This window comes from Camelus dromedarius, chromosome X (genome assembly GCF_036321535.1).
Source record: "Camelus dromedarius isolate mCamDro1 chromosome X, mCamDro1.pat, whole genome shotgun sequence".
In the NCBI taxonomy this organism is placed as follows: Eukaryota; Metazoa; Chordata; class Mammalia; order Artiodactyla; family Camelidae; genus Camelus; species Camelus dromedarius.
Genome location: NC_087472.1, coordinates 29268570 through 29276607, shown reverse-complemented (window position 1 = coordinate 29276607; position 8038 = coordinate 29268570).

Genomic DNA, 8038 nt, shown 5'->3' with positions numbered 1-8038 from the left:
TATATGTCTCTCCTCTCTCATATATTCAGATATTTTCAGAACTATTTGAGAAAAGGTTGGAGATAAAATTCCCTCTATCTCTAAATATCCCAATGTGTATTTCCTCAAAACATGTTTATTCCATTACATAAGCACAGTAAACTTATCAAAATGAGGAACTTAAAAATAATAAAATAATATAATGTAATTTTCAATCCTATTCAAATTCACCAATTTTCACACTAATATCCTTCATAGGAAAAGAAAAAGAAAAATCTGGTCTAGGATCCTCTCTTAGCTTTACACATTGCATTTCATTTTCACATCATTTTAGTCTCCTTTAATCTGAGACTTTTAAAAAATCTTTCTTTTTCTTTCTTGACATTTTTGGACACTACAGGCCAGTTACTTTGTCACATGTCCCTCAGTTTAGGGTTACCCAATGTTTTCTTTTGATTAGATTCAATTTATACATTTTTGACAGGACTATCATAGAATTTATATCGGTTCTTCTCATATATGATGAGTTCCATGTTGGCAATTTGTCCCATTACTGGTGATGTTAACTTTGATCATTTGCTTAAAAGAGTGTCTGCCAGGTTTCTCCACTATAAAGTTACTAGTTTTCCCTTTGTAATTAATAAGTATATTCTGAAGAGATACTTTGAGACTGATTAAATATCTTATTTCTCATCTTTCATGACCTTTGGTGTCTATCAGTGATCCTTGCCTAAAGCAATTATTGTTATGGTAGTTGCTAAATGGTGATTTTCTGATGTGTTCATTCTTTTTTAACTAGTTGGTATCCTGTTGTAAGAATAAATTTTCTCTTCACCCCTAATTATTTCTTTTTATTAATTTGTATATAAATAGTAATTTATGGTTTATTTTATTATTTGGATTATCTGTTCCTGTATCATTTATTGTGATTCTTAAATTGTTCTGGATTTGGCCAATGGTAGCCCCTTCAAGCTGACTTCTGGGTTCTTTTTAACATGTCTTAATCATTATTTGAGCATTTCCTCATTTTCTAGAGTTTTTTTAGGCTTATCTTGTGCTTTCCCTGCTCCAAAACTTTGCAAGGAACCTGGTTCCTATTAGTGGAAAATTGTATTTAGAAACCAAATCTGGGTGCTAGATTTGCTATTGACTGCTACTAGTGTGTCATTGTTTCTAGGTCCTATATATATATATATAATTTTAAAATAATATGTATTATGTAATATATAAAATAAACATTCTATTACATGTTATATTATATAACATAATAAAATATATATCATATAAATAATATATTAAATATATATTGAATTATATATAATTTAAATATATAAAATATATTTATATAAAATATACATTTATATGTATTATACATATATGTGTATGTGTATTATGCATATATATAGGTCTTGTATTTTTCTAGGTTATATATGTATATATATTTTCTGTATATGTATGTATGCATTAATATATATTAATACTGATACCTTCAAAACCAGTGAACAATACAGGGTTTATTCTTGCTTTCTTGCTTCCATATTTTCTCTTCTCCAATAGTGAAAAACTGGATTCTAATTCTCCACTATTTACTTATTTGATCAGTCTTACAATATACATAGTTTCAAAATTGCTAACTCAATCCACTGGGAAGATAAATTAACCAACTAGAGTATGCACGATTTGTTTATAGCTCTAATTATCTTTATTCTTAAGGCATATGTTCAAAATGCTCTGTTCCAAAGCACCTTGAAACTATATTCGATATATACAGGTATAACTGAATCACTGTGCTGTACACCAGAAATTAACACAACATTGTTAACCAACTATATTTCAATAAAGCAAAACAAAAACGCCTTGAGTTAGTATCATTTCAATGTGATGATGATATTTATTTGAAATACATTGAGGTTCATTTATTTCCATTTGTATTTCATTTTGTGTCACTTTCCTATCCATTGCCCTTTTGTTATACTAAAATAACCAAATAATATTTAGAATTTTTTCCTTGTTGAAATTATTTTATTTACCACATCTGTTATAATTTTAATTATTTGGCTTTAGATTTCATCCCCTAAAAATCTTTAATAGTATCTTGTGACATGGTATTTTGCATAAATGTTATCAAATGTGTTTCTTTCTGCCAAATGAATAAAGTTACCATTATCATCCTCATAAAGTTTCTTAGGTAATCTTAGTCTGATTGCTAGGTTTTGTTTCACCAGATGTGGAAACCTGTATATTATGTATTCAACAAAAGCATGAAAATATTTTTCTCATTTTCACATTTTTAATGTTCTGTAACAGGACAGTTAATTGTTTTTCAAATTGGATTTAAATTTTGAGTACTTAAGACTAGTGTTAATATGCGTTTCACATTCTTCAAATTTAATAAGAATTTGACCCACACTGCCCATCTTTGTGCTCTTTTTTTTTCAGTTGAATTTTCTATTTTAAGAGTTTGGAACATTGAAAAAATTATGGAATTATTTCAGGTATAATAAAGTAACCAGAATCAAGTGATTTTTGTCATTAGAAAGAATGTGTGTAGAATAAGTTTCATGGAACTTGGAACAATGCTGTTTTTCAACAAGAGTGTCCATTGTTTAATATTCAAATTTTATCCCTAGGTACCTAAATTGGCAGAAAGTACATTTGGTTAATAATTGTTCAGAGTTATTTTTATTTTATAGTTAAAAATTATTTTGTTATCATAGTAATGGAACATAAAGTTAATTCACAATCTGCTTTGTTTATGTTTTATCTGCTACATTCTCCTGAGGCTAGAAATTTCTGGAATTTTCCATATATGTTTTTCAAAAATGGATTTAATCATCCAAATTATTTTATTTAATTTTCTTGTTTATTGATTTTATATCCTTTGTTTTCTGATACTGATAATTCATTGATTTCCTTTTTGTCATCTAGGATATATGATATATTAGCTTATAATTATTATATAATATTTAAAATATATAACTCAGCTAAATTTGAACATTCTTTTTTGCACTGAGAAAAATCCCATAACAATAAACATATATTTGCTACAATATAATTATAGGTCATTATAATTAATGATAAATGCACATTACTTATTATTTAATGATTCATGTCATAACATGACTTGTTGAGTTTAATTGATAACATTACCATTACAGAAGAACAAAAACACAAACACAAAAACTAAAACAAAACAAACAAAAAAATACAGCAGAGCATATGCACTATAACATACATTCTAATGTACTAATGTATATTAGAACATTCTAATATAATCAGTGGGTAGTTTTAAATTATATATATTTAATATCACATTAAACATTGAGATGCTTCTTATAAAAATAAAACTTTCCATTAAATAATAAAATCTATGTCATTGAACAGAAAGAATTTGGAGATTTATTACCTAGATATCAAGTTGTTAAACAGGTAACAGTGAAGGTAAATATTTCTGGTAATTCTTAAATTTCCCTTTTATACTGTAAGCTCGTCAAAAAAGCCTTATTCATCCTCTGCACTTTTAGCATGGTGCCTGCACAAAGCAGTCAATAACCAGTGCTAGCAGGGTTACACTGAATGTCCATTGCCCTGCCCAGTGAAACCTAATTTCTGATCACAAACAAATCCAAACCCACTTAACTGTCCTAGTCTCTGATATATCTCTGTCCATGATTTATCACACTCTTTTGATGATGATCTCCAAACCTCTATCCCCGTCTAGACTGTTTCAGACCTATATGACATCCTTCTTTCTGTTTATTTCCATTTGAGGTATTCCACAAGTACCTCAAATTCATTTTTTTTTCTCTCTGATGAAGGAAGAGAAGGCATGACAAGAACCTTTCTCCAACCTCATTCTTGCTGCTTAAAGTCATACATACATACTATCTTGGCAATTTAAAAATTATTTACCACATATTAATCCATAAAACTAGTCTTTAACAAATTTAAAAGAATTTGTATTATATCATTTTTTTTCTGAACATGTTTTGATTAAAGTAGAAACCAATACCAGTAAGAAAACTAAACACAGGATTTTCATATGAGCTACTGTATGTGATATTTTAAAGAACTAGCAGTTTCTGATTTAACTTTTACCTGTTTTGGTTAGCGTTTGCATGGTATATATTTCTTCATCTTTTTACTTTCATTCAGTTTGTCTCTTTGAATCTAAAGTTTGTCTACTATGGACTACATATGGTTAGATTATGTGTTTGTTTTTTAAATCTGTTCTATCAATCTCTTCCTTTTGGTTGGAATATTAAATCCATTGATGTTTAATGTAGTTACTGATAAGATAGATTTTAGGTCTGGCATTTTGCTATTTTCTATTTGTTTTATGGCTTTTAGTTGTTCCATTACTCCATTACTGCATTATTGTGTTCTTTTGTTAGATTTTTTTCTATTGTATCATTTGAATGTTTTTTCTGTATTTTTTCGTTGATTTAATGATTGAATGGTTGTACTGGGAATTACAATTAGAATCTTGACTTTAGTTCTGACCAATACCAACTTAATTTCAATAGAAATTTTGTTCTAACATATTTCTGTTCCCTCTCCCTTCTGTATGTTATTGTTGCCATACACAGTACATCGTTATACATTATATGCCCATCAACAAGGTTTTATAATTGTTTAATGCAATTGTTTTTTAAGACAAATAGAAGAAAAGAGTTACAAACAATTTTTTAAATTGAAGTTTAGTTGATTTACAATGTTATGTTAGTTTCTGGTGTACAGCATAGTGTTTCACTTATACATACATATTATTTTTCATCATACCTTATTACAAGAGATTACATATAGTTTCAAGATACTTTTGAATATAGTTCCCTGTGTTATACAGTAGGACCTTGTTGTTTATTTTATATATAATAGTTTGTATCTCCTGATCCCAAACTCCTAATTTATCCTTCCCTCTTTCCCTTTGGTAACTACTGCACTTTGTATTTACTTATTGTATAAATAATCTTAAATTAAATAACCTTAATCTTAAATTACCTTTACCAGTGCTCTATTTCTTCATGTGGATTCAAGTGACTGTATAGTGTCTTTTCACCTCAGCCTGTAGGATTCCTTTCAGTATTTCTTCTAGGGAAGATATGCTAGTAATGCATTTCTTGGTTTTTGTTTATTGTGAATGTTTTAATCGCTCCTTAATTTTCAAAGAATATTTTTGCTGGATATAGACTTTTTTGTTGACAGTCGTTCTTTCAGCACTTTGTGTCTTCCATTGCCTTCTGGTCTCATGGTTTCTGATGAGAAGTCAATTCTTTTATCTTATTGAAGATTCCTTGTACATGAGGAGCGAATATTTCCTTACTCTTTTCATAATTCTCTTTTAATGTTCGGGTTTCAACAGTCAGACTATGATGTGCATACATGTAGAACTCAGAGTTCATCCTACTTTATTGAGCTTTTTGAGTGTGTAGATTAACGTTTAATGTTTTCCATCAAATTTGGGAACATTTTAGTCATTACTTCTTCAAATATTCTTTCTGCCCCTTTCTACCTCTCCTCTCTTCTTATGTGTATGTAGTATGCTTGAAGATAGCCCAAAAGTCCTTGAGGTTCTGTTTATTTTTCTTAGCCTTTTTTCTTTTTGATCCTTGGACTGGATAATCTCAATTGAACTGTCTTCAGGTGCGCTGATTTTGTCTTCTGGCTGCTCAGATCTGCTCTTGAGCTCATCTAGTAGATTTTTCATTTCAGTTACTGCAATTTCAGTTCCAGAAGTTTCATTTGATGCTTTTTTGTACTTCCTGTATTTTTATTGATATTTGGTGAGGCATTGTGGTCATACTTTCATTCAGTTTTTTAGACATGATTTCTTTTAACTCAGTATATTTGTAATAGCTGATTTAAAGTCTTTTTCTAGTAAGTCAAATATCTTGACTGCCTCAGGAACAGTTTCTATTGACTGCTTTTTTCACGTCTGTGTATGGACCATACTGTCTTGTTTCTTTGTATATCTTGCAATGTTTTTTTATTGTTGAAAAATGGACATTTCAGGTAATATTATGTGACGACTCTAGAAATCAGATTTACCCCTCCCCGGGGTTTGCTATTGTTACTATTTGTTATCAGTGTTGTTCTTGTTGCTGTTTGTTGTGATTTTAATGGGCTAAGTCATTAATGTCTATATTCGGTGTCTTCTCCAGCCACTGAATTTTGCTTTATTAGCGTAATGATCATCTAATTACTGAACAGAGATACTTAAATGCCTTGAAACAGTAATTTTTTCACCTGTTTTGAGGGGCTCTGAACTTTTGTTTTGGGGCATGCTTTCAATGTTTACACAGTTTTTGTTTAGCCTTTATTTCCTAATTGTGCAGGGCCTCAAGATAAGCCCAAGATAAGAGTGGGGCCTTTTTAGTTCTTTTATGGGCATCCCCACAGCACTGCACATGCATGTAGCATTCTAAATCCCCAGTAAGGTGCCAGAATTTTTCAAAGCCTCCTATGGACATCTCATTTCCCAGATCTTCTTTTTAAGATTTTGGCCAGAGTCTTGTTTCTCCAACTTGTATTCATACCTTAGGTAGCTGAAATGTTAAACTGGCTAGGGATAAAATTTTTCCTGTGGAGTGATTTGAAGCTGGGAGGTCAAGTAGAATAATAACATCTGTGATTGTTTTTTTTTCCAGGGAGTTACCAGTCAGGTCAAAGGGTGAAAATGGTTTAGAGATGAGACATTTTGTGGAGCTTCAAATCCAGTCGTCATCCTCTGGTGCCTTTTAGTTCTCACAGGTAGCATGTTTGCAAGGCTACAAGTTTTCAAGGCTGTTATAGAAGTAGAAAGAAGGAGGTGAATGTTGGTTAAGTTATAATGCCATAAACTCAGATGTTCTTACCATGATTCAGCAGGTTTTCTTCAATAAATGCTCCTTGAATTGTTGCAAGCATTTGGTTAATTTCCAGAGTTTTAAAAAAGTTTATTTTGACCATTTTCCAGTGTTTTTGTTACTTTTATGGAAGGATGTATTAACTAAGGTATTTCTTGCCTTTCCCCAAAGCATGCACTTTTAACCACTGCCCTGTACTTCTCATTACTTAGCTAACTCAGAGTCATTATTCAAGATTTCTCTCAGAAATCACTTCCTCCAGGATGCCTAGAAGAAACTTGGCTTATGCAAGAAACATTAGATGGTCTTCTTGTTGCTAATACATGGCCTCTGTATGCTGCTTACCAAATTGAGACTCAAAGACAGAGTTTTGGATGAAGTAGAAAAGGCAGCTTTATTTCTTTGCCAGGCAAAGGAAATCACAGTGGGCTAATTCCTCCAAGACTGTCAGCCTACTTAGGGGAGAAGGCAGGGGGTTTTATAGTAAAAGTTCAAGAGTTTAAGGGGTGGAGCTAGTTTCCGTAGAGATCACATACAGGGTAGCAAACTTTTGCAAAGTTGTTCTTGTTTTTGCGGATGCAGTGGTCCCCTTTCCTCCACTGGGTATGAAGTTCACCACTGGCTTTGGGACTTTCTTAATATTCTTGTACTTAGAACAAAGGATACATAGGAAGGGGATCCTTGGAAAAGAACTCTAGAGAAAAACTTGTGCTATTTAAAGTCGGGTAGATAAATGCTTTAAGCCTTATAAGTAGGCTGAGGCCTGGGACCTCCTGTTGCAGGTTTAGGCCAGCAGCTCAAACAAGAGGATACAAGGAAACCACAAGGGGTCAAAAAAACTACAGACATGCACAGTTGGGATGAGTTATGAACAACAGGATGCACAAAACACCCAACTGCTGTTTCTGAGGTGTCCGGGTCAAGAGGCGAGCACTGGGGTCAGGAGCAGGGCACTGAGCATGATCCCTGAATGCAGCACCAGCACCACAAGGGGGTTGGGCGGACCACTAAAGCCTCCCTCCTTTCCAGCCTAACCCTGGTCAGCAAGGAAATGAGAAAAACCCTTTAAACCATTATACAGTTAAGCAGTTCCCAGCACCATTGCACATACCAGATGGCTACCAATGACAATAGGGTCTTGCTTGGTTACATTCCTATGCCCTACAGTAACATCTTGTATCCTGTTGCTGTTTAATAACAAATAAACAGACAGT